Source organism: Pteropus medius, unplaced genomic scaffold (genome assembly GCF_902729225.1).
Source record: "Pteropus medius unplaced genomic scaffold, Ma_sr-lr_union100, whole genome shotgun sequence".
NCBI lineage: Eukaryota > Metazoa > Chordata > Mammalia > Chiroptera > Pteropodidae > Pteropus > Pteropus medius.
Window position 1 is genome coordinate 6,996,920 of NW_024346062.1, and position 17,148 is coordinate 7,014,067.

At 36.9% G+C, this 17,148-nt stretch overlaps 1 long non-coding RNA gene and 2 pseudogenes across 1 annotated transcript in view; all 3 read left to right on the forward strand.

Moving 5' to 3' along the window:
• The window catches only part of LOC120612506 (uncharacterized), a 392,164-nt gene that overhangs the window by 131,468 nt on the left and 243,548 nt on the right, over nucleotides 1-17,148 (forward strand). The window lies entirely within an intron of this gene.
• Nucleotides 10,207-10,324, forward strand: LOC120612639 (uncharacterized; annotated as a pseudogene).
• LOC120612641 (uncharacterized) lies at nucleotides 16,164-16,282 on the forward strand (annotated as a pseudogene).

The window sequence follows — 17,148 nt, forward strand, 5'->3', positions numbered from 1 at the left end:
AGTGCAAAAACAATTCAAAAATCGAATGCGATATTTTAAATGATCCTTACCTTGGTCTTCCTATGGTAACAGATATAATTTTTACTTCATACTATTTTCTAGCAAATTCACCTTAAATCTTTTCTGTAAAAAGTGAGATACAAATAAATAAAATAAATATTCTGGCTAGTTAAATCTGATATGGGGTAACCAAGTACTCCAGAACCATTGTTCAATTTCCAGGATGGTTTTCCTTCTACAGTCATGTTCTTATGCAATTTAGCAACTTCTCTGTCCTGTAGTTGTCAGAGAAGGAAAATTTCCTCTCTGGAGGTGACCCTTGTCTTGCTCAATGGATTAGATGATTGTATGGTTACAGACCATTGGCTTCAATTCTGGGATGCAAATGTTCTCCCCTACTCTGCACAGTCCCTCTCTGTCTTGGAGTCTGATCCTTTGTTAGCAGCAAACACTCTCACTGTGAGGTTGTCACAATGATTTAGGAAAGGCATATTTTACCGAAATAAGAAGCCCAATGGTGTAGCTGGAACTGATCAAAAGCCATCAGCAGGCTGACAGATTGCTTTTTATGCAAGATTGGTCCTTTGGTCTTTCCGAGGAAGAAACCTCCACATATACATGATGAAAGCCAATGCATAGTCACCAAACTGTTACCCCCAACAGCAAGAAAAAATGTTTCTCCTAGTAGAAAGGTACGTAGTTAGAATGAATGAAGACCCAGATTTATATAGATTTTCCCATAGGACATTCCATTTATTTTCCTTGGTCATTCATTTACTCATTTATGATTTTATTCTTTCCGATGAGCATTATTGAGCTACATGCTAGGAATAAAACAGAAAGCAAGATAGAGAACATCTCTGCTTCCATAGAATTTGCATTATAGTCGTGGATTATGACAAGCAATCAGACATCAAATAAAAGGGAGACACAAAGAGCTGTATAGTTCACTGTTACAGTTCACTGTCTTTCTGTCCATTTACCCATTATGCTCTATTTAGAACTGGACCAAAATGGAAAGCAGTATGATATTTTCCAGGTGATCAGGGGGCAAATTCTACCTTTGCACTTGCATAGAAGAGCTAATTAGTAGAACAGCTTCAAGGAGATTCAGCTTTTTGATCAAGAACCAAAGAAATGACCTAATCATTCTCAGGAAAGATTGTATAGAGCCAGAGTGGAAGCACGGAAAAAGTTATGAAAAGAAACAGAAGGTGGTTAGATTGGCCATATATCATCACTAAAATTAGATATAGTTAAGATACCTATCTGAAAGAAATTGGATAGTTAATTGATATTCTTTCTGAATCCCTGATTCTCCAACTGCTCCTGGGTACCTTCTCATCCTCATTCCCATCCTCATCCCAGAGTGTACCCCTCTACTTTCTTATTCCATTCTCCCGCTTGTCCATTAGGGAGTCAGAGCATCACAATTCAAGACATAATTGCCATTTATCAATGATTATTTCTGTGTGTATTCTTGCCACCTTCTTTATTTTATTCTACAATGATGTTTGTCAACTGTTAAACAGAAAGGAGGAATCTGTTGAGTTTAATGGTACCTTTCCATTCTTTTTAAGATTCATTGATCCTCCACATTTGTTATAAAAATTCCTGTCTCATTTTCTCTAACAGCAAAAAAGATATTGACAGTTGATCAGAAGACCTGACCAATACATAATAGTTTATAGGCAAAGAATAGATATTTGGGGGTAGGGGTGGGGGAAGAAAAGAAGGGAGCAATAAATGGAGTGAAATGAAGTGCCTAAATAATATAGATCCTACAAAATTTCAAGTTATTTTTGCCAAATTCAAATCTGTCATCTCAGAGAATGTTAGAAATCTATTCAATGCATATAATAAAACATGTAATATCTGTAATATTTCATATAATATAAGAAAGTCACTTTGGTGAGGGAAATGAGGCAGAAATTATAAAAACACATTATTGGAGGTCTATAGTTATTATTTTGGTTCTAGTTTTCTGTGTGAGCCTGAGGTAATCCCTTAATATCTTTGGTCTATAATGATCCCATTTATAAAATAAAGATAATAAGAATTCTGAAGAATACTAGAAAAATAAATAATATATGTAAAAATACTTTGGAAAAATTTTAAGCAAAAATTATAGAGGACTTAAGTACAAAGGAGAATTTTGAAGAGATGGATGAGAGAATTTTATGAGCTTACTGAGTCTTTTAGTCAAAATTTATGTATTTTTCAGGTAGTTTAGTTTTGTTTGCTGAAATAAAGTATAATGAATTTGGGGGAAAGAATCCTGGCAGTATCACTCTAGGGACAGAGGTAGAGCTACTTTATAGTCTGGCACCAATCCTCTGATCAAACCACCTCTAACTCCCATAGATATAGGTGTGTGAAGGTTTGCCAGTGACATTAGCAGGCAGGACTGTATGCAAGCCTCCAGAGATTCTTTCCCTTAATACTGATCTCACAGTTCTTCCACAGTGAGGTAAACACTTCAGAATCCTACATACTCTGTCCTACAAGCAAAGGAAAACTTTCTGGAGAAAGTTTTAGTTCATTTCATAAATGAGAGAAGAAAACCAAAATGATGCACACAATGTGTTTTGTCTAAACTCAGTTTTTATTCATTCAGAGATGATGATGAGACAGGCCAGCCACATTTCCATGCCCTACCCACATTTACATAGAAGTAAACTTTGTTGACTTTATTTTGTTTGAAAGCCAAGAGTAACATGTCCCCACAGACTCTTGTTTTGTTAGAGATGCATGGACTGGCCTAAAAGAAGACCAGAGCTTTCAGATTCTATTTGAGTTGGCCAGTTACTGAAAGTCCAACCATTACAGTAAGGTTCACGTTTTCAGTGAATTTTAAAACAGATTCTTTAAACTGCAAAATAACATCTGCTGCTCTTGTCTCAACTATATGCTAATTACTGTTAAAGAGATTTGTGCCTGGGTCAAATGCAGTTCTTATGATTAAACTCATCTGCACATTTCTTGTATGTAGCCCATATTCTAGAGAAGGCTCTCAGCTGCTCTGAAGGGTGAATGGAGCTTAATGTAACATTATGCTGTAATTATGCCATTTGTCAGCTTGCTAAATCTTGTAAAAAAAATAATAATACAATTAAGTCAGTTTCCTGAAAATTTATGCTTTTTCTTTTTACATCACAACCAACCTTAGAGGTAGTCATCCTATCAATTTTATCTTATACTTCAGCCAATTTTTTCATCTTCTCTCCAGTTTAAGACTAATAGCAATTGCTCCTCAAAGGAGGGATCTTTAAGAAGATTCTAGAGGATCAAACAAAGATAATTCAGTGTGCTGAGAAGTTTAGGGCTGCTGCTTATAAGTAATGAGAAAATATTTTGAAAACAGAAAACCATATTATAGTTATCCTTAAAACAATTAGGGTCTACAATAACATTTGCACAATGAAGTACACAAGAGAACTATGGATAACTTTGTTTTGTTTTGTTGTGGGAGGACTTGTAGTTTCATGTTATTTGTATCTCTTTTGGGACTTCGTGCTCTTTTGTTTTTCATCTATTGTATTTCATTTATATCCCCGTTATTGTCAGGTATTATGGGGGAAAATGAAAAAAGAAAATTACTGTTCTCAAGGAGTTTACAATTCTACTTATACCAAAAAAATTACAGAACAAAAATATTATGAAAAATCTGACAATAGAGAAATATGTAGTGTCCTGTGGTAACAGGAGAGAATGTCACTGATAAATGTCATTTGCTAAAAGTCCTCTTATGTTGGTACAGTTTTAAAAATAACAACTACCACCACCTATATAACAGCTTTCCAAAGTGCCTCAATTGTGTACAAATCATCCCCAATGTTGTGAAAATTATAAGCTAAATATAAGAATGACTAAGACTAGAAATGTACCCCAGATTTGATCTATGATTCATGAGGAAATTGGAAATCTAAAAATTGCTTTGATTCATAGAACCCATATAAAACATACTTATAGAAAAGTACATCTAAAGTATTTTCAGAATTTACCAGATAACATATGTGAAGAACTTAGACAAATTTCATTGATGAATAGGTTGACACATACAACTAAACCTGCATCCCTCAGGAAAGAAAGTGGCTTATGTTCAGGAGTGGAGGTAGAAAAATCGAATAAGCATGAGGTCTGTCCTGTTGTGTAATTGGTTAGGTGTGGCAGGAAGAGGGCTTGGCAACAGTGACATCCAGTTGTCTCTAAACATGGCTGATTTGGAGAACCACACTGGGTTCCTAGACTAAAGAGAAAGGAAATGGACAAAAGAGGAATTAGCTGGATACTATAGCGATTACCAGTTCAATTTGCTGCCTGAGTCAGATTCCAAGAACAACACCAGAAGAGAATTTTCTCCCCTTGTCACTCCTAAAGGGTTTATATTTGGGCCAAAACCAGCAGTGAAATATCAGGCAGATTGTGTTATTTACAGAGAATAGTTGCTGGTTTATTTTCCAAACAACTGACTAAGATCCTGTGGAAAACAGCATTACAAGAACATTTGTAAACCAGCTTGCAAGTAAGAAACTCCATGTACAACAAGATATTTTTGCTGTTTGGTTTTAATCATCTGTGCTTAAAAGTTTCAGGATGTATCTCTAGCTAAAATTATATCTATTTTATATATATCTATGTTATTCCTTTTGGGAATGTACTTGAATGTGTGACTTATATAGTGACAAATGTAGTTAGGACTCCTTTTCTGGAAGGTCAAAAAATGTTTTCTATTCTTTTTACCCTTATTCCGAAATACAGTTATAAATCAGCTAGGATACATCAGGTCATGAAAAAAATGGATTAAGTGCACATTGTAACAAGCCAACCATAAGCTCAAATGTTTGGAAGGGCTTCTAAGTTCCCCCCTGAAAGCCTGGCAGCTCCAAAGAGGAGCTCAGTAATAGACACAAAGACTGCCAGATGCGTGGTGTGCCGATGCCAGCAAAAAGTGAGTGGCAGAAAAAGCAGCCAGCAGATCAGCAATGCCAAGATACAGAGGCCAGGTTGGTGGGAGGCAGAGGATGGTTTCCAAGGGAGCAGAATTGTTTTGAATCACTTACTATAGTGTTATCCTCAGCCTTGCTCTTTGTGATTGTATGTGAATTGCTTCAATCCCACATCCATTGTTCCCACTGACAGGGTTAAGAGCCAGAGAATGTGAAGTGATTTGTTTCAAAAGCGGGTGGGGTCGGATATTGACATTAGACAACCATATCAGCCTGGGTTAGAAAGCCCACATCTCCAAATGATGCATCCCAACAAAGATACCGCAGTGAATTCTAGCAACTGGTAATGAAATATATCTAAGAAGCAATTTAAGAAGCCAGAACCAATCATTCCATTTATTTCAGTTTATTTCTTTATTCCTCATTCTCTGTGTTTTGTTTTCAAATGTCCGTGCACTATTTCTGGGACAGTTCAGTCTATCTAAATGAATGGAACAGTAAATCATAGGAGTAGCAATGGTGGTAGTAATCGCTACCATTCATTAAGCAGCTGCTATGTTCCAGGTTCTGCACCAGGCATTTAATCATTATGACCACCATTTAATGTAGATATCATCATCTGTTTTACAGATTAGCATCTGCAAAAGATTAAACTTTAAAAGAGGTACAGACAAGTCAACAGGCAAGAATACTCGAGAGATAAGTGCTGTGATGACAGTACAGCAAACAATAAGAGTACCTTAAAGGATCATTTAGCTTAAATTTGGGAGGAAGGTGAGAGAGTAGTTAGGAGAATGTTGTTGGAGGAAGTCACATTTACACCGAATAAGGAAATACTGAAGAATGCCAAATATGTAACTGTAATGAATAATGAAAAATAAGTAAGGTTTAACCAGGCTATGGAAATGGGAAGGGCATCTAGGAAAAAGATACGTTCAGCCACTATGAAGTTCATACAAAAGGCTTGAAACGAAAGAGGTCACACCTGCTCAAAGTGGCTAGAGCATAGAGTGTGAAAGGAGCAAAAGCTAGAGGTGATGCCAGGGAGGTAGAACCAGAGAATTTTCCCACATGCCTCTTTTTGCAACCTCCCTTTTCTGCTAAAATTTCTGCCATGGGACTTTGCGTCCTTTAGGAATCAATCCAAATTTCTTAGCTTGTCATTCAAGCTTCCCTAATATCTGGAAACACATTATTGCTCCACTTAACCACCACCATCTCTTCAACACTCAACTCCCCCACACACATGCAGCATCATTTCCATTTTTTCATTTTTCTTCTGCTCTTCTCTCCAACTAAATATTTTCTCTGGATAACAGTCCAAATATTGTACTTCCTTAAAACCCAGGTTGAGCCCTTCTTCCATCTTAAAATCAAATAAGCAAACTTTCTTAGTTGATTATTACGTTTTCCTTTTATTAGTATCCACAATACATATATTCAGTAAATTGTACATGTAAAAAAAAAAACTTGAAAGAGTTCCAAAATCATTTAGACAAACTGTCTTATCAGATATATAAACTGAGCCTTCCTGAATTAAATTGACTTTAACAGTCTGCTCCATGCAATCTTATACTTTATCTTACACTCATGATTTCTAGGCTCGCAGTCCTTGCCCCTGTCATTAGAGTGAAGCTCTTCAACTCTTCCTGTCATTTCTTTGATATCCTGGACCTCAGTGCCCTGTAACCTCTTAAACTGTATTCAATCTGAATCAAGTTGCATTTATAAAATTCACTTAGGCTCATCATTTCAAGAAACTTGATGCTACATTATTTGAGGATTTAAACATTCATTTTCAAATTAAATAGAATTTAATTTGAAATCTCTCTGTTGCAAATTTAGATTTTCATGTATCTTATTTTTTTTAAGTGGGCTCAACTGGTCAAAATACATTGAGAATATAGTCATGGTATTAGGCAGGGGCCCCCTGGCTGCTAAAAGTCTGCTGAACTATCTCAGCTTAGAGAATGGGAAAAAGCACAGGTTACCATTCAGTTCACTGCTTTTGAACATGAATCAGATGCCTATGAATCTTTAGAATTTGATGTTCAGCCACTGTGAAGCTTCACAGCATGGCAGCAACTTACTTCCCCTCCTGAGTTAGTTCACATGTGAAAAATACCGTTATCAAGAACTTCTTATTGCTTAGAAGCTTAAGAAGGGAATGTAGTCCTCTGGACATTCCTGATAAAAGGAAATCAAAAACTACATAAGCAAAATAATATAAAATGTTTTATAGAAGCTCTCCTGCATATGATAGAGTATCCATATGTCTTTTTATTTTTCAAGTATTTAAACCATTTAAACCATTGTTCTACTTTTTTTTTTTCAATATCAAGATGAAATCATTTGAAATTCCATTCCATCTATATTACCTATAATTGTTACTGTGGTAATAAAAAAAAAAAATACCATCTCCAAGTCCCAAATGTTGTATTATAAGGGAATTTATTTATTACTGATTTATTTATATTACCTCTTAAAGTCCTTTTAATCAAAATTTATTTATGTAGGAGATATTTCAAACGAAGTCATTTACTTCTTTTGGTATATAGCGTCATAGCCAACCACAACAGTAAATGTCAGTTCCTAGACCAACAGCTCACACATGCTCAATACAAATGTTATAAATAAGTGCGTAAGGTTTTAGAGTGTTTAATAAAAGCTTTAATAGTTTGCTGACAAGCTTACTTCCAATTTCTTGGTGTTCATTTTCAGAGTATCTGGACACATGTGGAAATGATGCCCTTTAAACACTGCCAACTTTTTACATCCACTGTGCATAACTTGTCTGAGCTATTAAGGAAGAGGAAAAAAATCTCATAAATCAAGTTGATGTGAAGGGGGGAAAAATCAGCTTTATGCAACAGAAAAACAATTTGTTCTTTCCACCAAAATATTCTAAACAAACAGCTGAAGAACCAGTTCTAAAAAAATGAAAATATTGTTTAAAGGTCTCCCTCTTTGAAATAATGTTGCTTAAAACAAGTTCCATATAAAAGATATTTGGGTGGTGTGAAGATTGTGAAGATGCAGTTATTTATACTGTGATTGAGATTTATAGACCTTAAAACCTTGACGCTATTGCACATTCATACTGAACTTAGGTGAAATAACATAGCAGGTTACAGGTCACAGTTAAAAGTGGGTAAACCTCCACATATCTGGTTTTCTCTCTATGATGATTTGGACTACAATGAACAGCCTTACTACTCAAATAGGGTTAAAACCACTAAGCAGATCAAACCAGGGAAATGATCCCCTCTCTATATATCCAATTCAGCTTAGAATTGGAGGTACTAGGGTTCAGCAACCCAAAAATACTGTTCAAGCAGAGAAAATTGGATCACACCTCTATAACAATCTGCTTCTAGAGGGAAACTTGTAGCCTAACCTATGAGAAAAGTAAGGTGGGCGCTGTATCTCTCTCATAGGATAGGAAAAAGCATTGGAAGGACAAGTTTATCTCAGTTGATCTTGTGATCTTAACATTTTTCTCAATTTGAAAAATACTCAAAAACTCACAAGAAAACTCTTTGGGGTAGGTGAAAAAAATATTTAAAAGTGTAATAATTATCTACAAAATATATGCCAAAATGGTTTTGTGTGAGATGGGAGGATTTAGGGCTTTATGCCTCTCGTATGAAATACTTCATTGAGGACAATGTTATTTTGATTAAATGGGAAAAATGAAAAAGAGGCACAGGCAAATTATATATATATAAAGTTTGTTAGGACTGAAATAAAGTATCACAGGCTGGGTAACTTAAACAATAGAAATTGACTTTCTCACATTTCTGGAGGCTAGATGTCCAAGATCAAGGTGTCAGCAGGTTCGGTTTCTTCTGAGGCCTCTCTCCTTAGCTTACAGATTGCCATCTTCTATCTTCACATGATCTTTCCTCCATGTGTTGTTTGCGTCTACATCTCCTCTTCTTATAATCATACCAGTCATATTGGATTAAGGCCCAACCATCTGACCTCACTTTACCTTAGTTACCACTTTAAAGGTCTTGTCTGTAAACACAGTCACATTCTCTAGAACTAAGGGTCAGGACTTCAACATATGAATTGGGGATATGGAGATGACATAATTCAGCCCATAAAGTAGAGACTTGAGGTAGCTTATATAGATAATATGAATCAAATTAATTTTGCTTCATAATAATCAAAGCAAATAAGCACATTGAGAGTATAAGTTATTCTGTAGTATCCATCATCGTCTCACATTTTGTTTCTTTATATGCTAGTATATGTTTTTCCAGTATTGTTTATAGCTATTACATCCATTTTGTACTCTGTAAGATTGTATGCTTGTTGGTGCTAAAACTACATAAATGCCCTTAGGTGATTGGAATCCTGATTTTTAAATCTGTAGAATGCAATCCACGAGTAGGCCATAAAACCATTTAGTGGGTACTCTACTTTGTTTTGGTTAAAAAAAAAAAAAGAAACTAAAATTTTCAACGTATAAAACAATAAAATAATGAGTATTGAAGTAATATTGAAGAAATCTAGTGGAGTAAGAATCTCCAAAAAGTATCTCCTCCATAAAAGCAAGAAAAATGGCAAAATTGTCAGAATCAACTTTTTTAGAACTCTGGAATTTAATCAAAGGTTTTCAGTAAACTGAGGAACTGGCTGACTCTTGGTAAAAAACAGGTCACTTTATGGCATTTTACCTTTCCATATCCCTCTGCCCCACTCCTGCAGTAGACCTGCAAACCAACAGCCACAATCATAGTGAATTCAGCACACTGGCAACTACTGGATAGGACCCAAAGAGGATGAAGCTCTTTCAAAACATTCTCAGAGAATTGTCATTATTGACTTGTTGGTGGTTCCCTGGAAGAAACCACTCATAGGCTAGCTTTTTGTTACATGATTGGAATTTGCTTATTGAAAACAACCTTTTCCCTAGGCACATGTTTAAAAAAATCAGAAGCAATTGTTCGACATCAAAAATGGCTGACCTAGTAGGTAATAATTGGTGCAAACAATAAGCTAACAAAAAAGCCTAAAAGAAAAAGCCAAGAAGTAATGACCATTGGAAGCTTTGGAAAGTTCTAATATATTTCTAGGAATCTAGAAGGCCATATGCAAACAGGGGACAGTGCACATGTCCAGAGCTGAGCACATGCTCAAGAAAGACCAGAGAAGGTCCTAATCTGTCATCTCTGGCTAACTCTGGGTCTCAGCACAAGCAGGAAGTTGCAAGACTCAACACACTCAGGCCTTGTACAAAAACCACTGAGTCTATGGCCATACCACCCTGAGCAAGCCCAATCCGTCTGATCTTGGAAGCTAAGCAGGGTTGGGCCTGGTTAGCATTTGGGTAGGAGACCACCTAGGAAGAACAGGTGCTGTAGGCATAAAAAATAAAAAATAAGGGATTGTAAGCTGACAAGGTCCTTGCAATCTGTGAGGTCAACCAAGGGCTGCCTCGCCTAAAAAAATAATAATAATAAAAATAAATAAATAAATAAATAAATAAATAAATAAATAAAAACACTGAGTTGTACACTTTAAAATGGTGAATTTTATGGTATGTGAATTATATCTTATATGCGTGTTTGTATGTGTATACATATATATATCTGTGTGTGTGTGTGTGTTGTTTATCTGAAATTTTAAAAAAATAAAAATAGATAGCATGGACACAATGTTGATTGAAAGAAGATAGATATTTCATTCCTACAAAATTCAAAACCAAGCAAAACTACTCTGTGTTGATGAAGCTCCAGATATCAGTTATCTCTTTGTGTACTTTTGTGTAAGGAGCCATGAGGGAGCCTTCTTAGGGTCTAGAAATGTTCTATGTCTTGATCAAGGTGTGGTAACATGGAGGGTATTATGTACCCCCATGTACAAATTCATCAAGTTTCACACTTAAGATTTGTGTGTTTCACTATAGGAGTTATACCTCAATAAAAATGAAAAAAAATCAGTGTAGCTATCATTTTGTCAACATTTTGTTTTAGCTGAATATGCATGTATGTGTGTACTGGGTCATGATATAAAATATATTTATTTCTGTGGGCATGACCAAAGTTTGAAAATTCTGAACTAAAATATTAAAATTCTGTGGGGAACCTGACATGCTTTGAGATATGAACAACTTGTACTAATCAGGTACATTTCTGGGAATACAATCAAAATAAAATACAAGTTGTGGGAAGTGTTGCTCTAATAAATCAACCTTGACCATCTAATGATTCAAAGTATTCCAGCTTCATCACAAATACTCTGACCCTAGCTTCAGTCATATCTTCTTTATGAACCTCCCTTCACTTTCAAAGCCAGAAGTGACCTTGCTCTTCTAAATCTTACAATTTTTGTTATCTCTTTTATAGTATATAAATATACCTGACATTGACCTTGCATAGTATTCATGTACTATTTTTCCTTTCCTGATCATTCTAGATTCTGTTATCATTCCTTTTTTTCCATAAAATTGGCATAATGGTTTGTACTTAATAGGTATTGCATAAAAGAAATAAATCACGAAATCAATTAATGTACTGACCTTTATGTAGTACCTTAGAAATTCAAAACAGGTGTATAATAAAAATGAATAAAAAATGTAATATTTATGTACAAATAACAGCTTCATCAAACAATATGGAAGTGAAAGAAAGATGTGTGTGTGTGTATAATCTATTATATGACCTATGAGCATGTATCTGGAAGTTTAAAATTATTATCAGGTCAGTGTGATTACTGATTCAGAGCACAAAAGTCCCCTTTTTTCATTCTATATCTCACATAGGGGCTGCCAAGCCAAATTCGTGGTTCACTAATGTCAGGGAGAGCTGGGGAAAATCAAAAAGAAAACAATGATTTCACCCCAGAATTGGAGCAAAGGATTTTAACCTTTTGTGGAACAAAGTAAGCCCTTATCATCACTGAGAATATTTTGCAGATACTAGAACTGAACCATGTTCTCAAATCAAACAATTTTTTACTTAAGTATTTTCAAAAAATATTAAAAATAAAATCTATCTCTCATCAAACCATACCCTTTATGTGATATTTTTGATGAAGATAATAAATCATAGAATCTAGATAGTAATAAAATATGTATTTCTTCAGGCCGTGCCTTTCATAAGAGCTCATGGGTTGGCAGTTTAAACTGTGTCATCTCTCCTGTTGGTTACTGCTACTACTTTTTGCTGATTGCCTGTAATTGATTGACCAGTGGGTGGTGAACAGCAGGAAAGTGAGGCTACACAGCCTTAGCAGCGATGAGGTAGCCCTTCAGACATTTCCAAGGCCTCAGGTTATCTGGTTTTATTTTATTTCAAAGGCACACATGAAACTGCTCAAGCTATGGGATGAACAATTCCTTTTGTAAAGCAGAATTCTTATAAAAATAAATGCCTAATTGAAATCCCAGGTATTATTTAATCCTTATTTTATTATGATCTCCATGCCTTAATTTAAGAGGTTTAAATTAAGGCAGGTGAATCTTAAATTAAGCAGCTTAATTTAAGCATATTAAATTATTGCACGTGAAACTTCTAGTTGGCTGAATTATTTTTCACTAATTTTGAGTAAACAATAACAGAAAATCTTTCCCAAACTTCAATATCTTTCACAATTATAAAATTTGTAATTTAGAAAAGGTAAGATCTGAACTTCATAGATGATTCTCTTCGTCGTGCATAACACCTAATAATTAGCTTATTAGTAGGATGGCAAAATAAAAGCAGTTTTCATTGATTTTAACACTTGCTTATTGAGAATAAGGCTTAGACAATTACTTTGAGTTTCCTTTTGATGATACTGAGAAAGCTTCAAGCACCTTGACTTTAGACCAGGGACCAAAGGATAGAAAGTTTCAATTCATTATCACTAACTGTCAGGTCTGGGATTTGATTTTACCCTCCTTACAAGCTATTAAATTAACCTGTTACTGTTTGGTGGATTCTGGTAGAAGACTCCTGATTCGGAGACAAAGGATTTTATTACAGTACAGCAAGCACCATTAGCATTAGCATGACGTGTTGGTTCCCTTTGTTCCAACTTCTATACGGGTGGTGCACAGAACCAGATGGATGCTGCACATACAGTGGGTTTGCTTGCAGTTACAGAAAAGAAAGAAGCAACATGCCCAGGAGTAGTCAGGAAGAATTCTGATTTTTCAAAATATATCTCTATAACCCCAATTCTTTTCCTCTTCATCATTACCAAGAGGACAGCTCCCCACCCCCCAAAAATAAACACTTTCTAAGGTCAGTGGCATTCAGTGACCAAACTGCCTTATTCAGGTGTATAAACATGGAGGAGGGGGGGAGGAGAACGTAGATATATTTTGAATTGATTGTTAAGGAAGATTTTCCTGTGCTCAACAATACCTGATGCATGAAGATAATAGGGAATGTGGAATGTCCATTAAATACCTTAATGTCCCATTTTGGACTAGTTGTGACAAGAGCCTACTATTTTTGAATTCTAGATGGACTAGAAAGCTGAAAACATGACAGTTTAATTTCAAGGTCCATAGTGATGTATTTGGAATTGGCTGATCAGATGGGAACAGTAACACTGTAATCTGAAAAAGTTTCAACACTGGTAAGATAACAGCAGTAGCCCTGCGGGATGGGGCGCGGGGGAGGGAGGTGGAGGTCAAAGGTTGATGTATTCAATTCGTCAGAAGCAAACAGGGTCAATGCCCCCTAGCAATGTGGCTTCCTTCTCTACCAGACAAATGGGTAAATATTTGCTGGAATCACAAGTTTAACATACAGTGGTAGCTTCTGCATCTGAAACATTGGCTTCTTTACCATGTGCCCAGTCTATGATGATGTCTGTGTTGCCATGTCTGGTGTGATGCTGAATCCTGGTAGTGATGGCAGTGACCTGGGTGTTGTAAGGCTTATCAGCTGCTTGATTCTGTTTTGCCTGATCAGAGAACAAGCCATGACCATTGGCCTGAAGAGGAATGCCTTTAATCTGCTAGTCTAAGGTCATTCAAGTACCTAGACAGCTAGGCCACCACAACAGCCCAGGAGACAATAAAACTATGGCAAGATTTATCAAGGGATCAAGGTGAGGACTGACTAGGGATATGAGGACTTCCTTGAGTTTGCTCACTAAGAGGATTGACTATGTTCATTTTTTTTTCACAGAGCTGCCCTTGAGGCTGAATAGTGGCAGCAGCTCAGTGGATGTCATCAGGTGTCAGCTTAACTGAATTAACTGTGCACCAGGCCCAGTTATTTAGGGGAACCTCTGTAAATCCAGAGCTCCATTGTTCCTGCTGCTTGACTTCAGGCAGTGAAATGAGGAATAATTTTCTCTCAAAGGAAAAAATTTACTTTTTCATGCAAAACTGAAATGACACTAAGGCCAGCTTAGCCACACTAATGAATATGCCATTTCCACTTGACTAGTGAGGCATATCAGGTCTTACACACCTTGTTAGTCATCAAGTTCAGGTTGACTCACCAGGAAATAAGGATTTCAAGCTGGAAAGTCACAAGGAATCCATAAATAAGGCACTCAGTTTCAATAAGAGCTTAATAGTAGCAGGCCAATAGCTACATTTCAAAAGAGGTATCTTATCAGGCAGATGGCACTATTTCTTTGGAAGATGACCTCTCTAAATATTCCTGCCATCTTTGAATCTTTAAAATGGTGATTTCTCTTTTTCTTCCTGGAATTTTTTTATTGTTTCTGCTAAAGTACCCTGGAAGAAACAGTATATACAGTGGTTCCTAAGTGAGAGAATCCCCTCTGGCACTCATAAGACTGGGAAATGCAAGCAGCTGACGCATCATTCCATTACACATTCAGATATGGGAACCACAGAAAGTATATTGAGTGAGCTTAGTAGGTCTCACAATGTCATTTTAACTTTTCTTGGTTACTGGAAGCCCCATTAAAACCCTATCAGTTGGAATTGGTTAGAGGTGGTGGTTACACAGCGTTGTGAATGTGCTAAACTGTTCACTCTAAAATGTTAATTTTATGTTATGCAAATTTCACCTCCAAAAAGATAGTTAAAAAAAACCCATCAGTTGAATCTGAGCACCATATTCCCCTAAGGGAACACAGACTGAGTTAACGAGTACATGGGTTATTAGGCCACAGGGACAGCTGTCCAGAGACCACACCATCTACCAGCAAGGGGGGTGCATGATGTGCAGGGTGGCGGACGAGTCTGTCTCACAGGAGACAGTGAGGTGGCAGGAAGACATTTCTCCTCCCTTGGTCCTCTACTCCAGAGAGGGGGTCAAAGTGCAGTGCTACTTCCTAGGGGCCCTTTTCTGCTGTGACTCCAGACCTCAAACCCCTCAGCTACTTTGGTCACTTCACATCCAGTGTTCTCTCCCCATTTCCAGCTAAGTTAGACTACAGCAGGTACACAAGCACAGCTGGCTCTGCACTATTAGAAACAGTTTTGTGTTTATTTTACATTTCAAGCGTATAAACAAAACAAACTTCTAGTGGTCCAACCAAAGGTCTTTGTCAAGTAGCAAGGTCTTAATCGATTTCAGCTCTGTACATTTCTCACCTCCATAACCACAGCCACCTTGCCTTTCAGCTCTAGAGTGTGGGCTTATTGCCCCATTGTCATGGTAATATCCTTTCCTCCTCTGGCCTGGAGGAGAGAGAAAAAAAAACCTAGGCACCTTCTGGGCAGCTTGTTTCAACCTTTCCTCTCACCACCTGCCTCAGTAGCAGATAGGGCAAGAGACCCTTACTCTGCCCTCTCTTCCTTGCCCATGACTTGGGCAAGAGCACTCGTAACTGAATCTCAAGGAGTCCTTCATATCACTGAACCCACGCTTTGGGGTTTGTCCTACCAGAAAGCCATGTCTTTCAGTATCCTATCCTTGTTGCCAAAACTATTGAGTCTAGGATTTGATTTCACCTTCCTTACAAGCTAATAAATTAGCCTGTTACTGTCTCAAGGATACTGGAGAAGACATAAGACTCAGGTCGGAGACAAAAACACAGCAGGTGGCATGAAGATCAGCATGTTTGCCTTGGCACCCCTTGATGCCAAGTTCCATGGTCATGATGCACAGAGCCCAGATGAATGCTGCACATACAGGCCAGGTTCTCACTGCCATTGAGGAACACTCAGGGAACCTCACATTTTAAAGCAAGCAGTAAGCAAGCCTGATCTTCTACCTCCCCTCCCTCAGGTTATTCACTACAAATAAAATGCTATGGAATGGCCTGAGTAAAGAATGTCAGGTAGTCTACGGCCATGCTACCCTGACCAAGCCTGATCCTGTCTGATCTCGGAAGCTAAGCAGGGTTGGGCCTGATTAGTACTTGGATGGGAGACCACCTAGGAAGACCAGGTGCTGTAGGCATAAAAAAATAAAAAATAAGGGATTGTAAACTGACAAGGTCCTTGCAATCTGTGAGGTCAACCAAGAGTTGCCTCGCCAAAAAAAAAAAAAAAAAAAACGATAACTCAGTAAGAATCAATAGGGATGCTCAGGATCCGTGATGATTGCCTCTCCTAACATTAACGTGTTGGGACCACCATTATACACCACATACTCTGCTAATACCTTATCTCTCTTAATCCTCATGGCAACTCTATGAATCAGGTACCAATATCACCCTCATTTAATGGATGAAAAACCCGACATTCATAGAGTCTAATAGGCTGAATTTGCATAACCGAAGGGAGAGAAACTAGCACTGAAACTCAAGTCTCACACTAAAGCCCATGTCTCTCAAGTAGGAGACTTGGGATATCGCCATGTTCTTCAGAACATTTAATAGATACACACTTATCAGGGTGAGACACTTACATAAAGACCTTTTAATAACTAACAAGTTTAAGTACAAACATTGGGAGGGAAGAACACAATTCTGATGAAATTAAGTAATGTCGATGGTGTTTGCCTAAATACAGCTAAAATGTCCATATGCTTCCTGGAAACGTAACCATCGGCCTTGGTTTCCATCACACTGTCCTAGTTTATACCTGCTGTTCCAATGTATTTATTAATAGTGCTCTCATAAAGTATCAAAATAATTATCCCTAGTGACTTTTATTGTGAGGATAGTTTTCTTCAGAAATTATTGAAAAGATAAGGGGAAAAGACTAATCGAAAATTTTATGTTTCAAAGGAGCATTTTTAAACTTTATCAGAGCGGTCTTCAAAATCATTAGTTTGAAAATTTATGTCTACTAAACCAAGTAACAGCCTGATTGACATTTTCT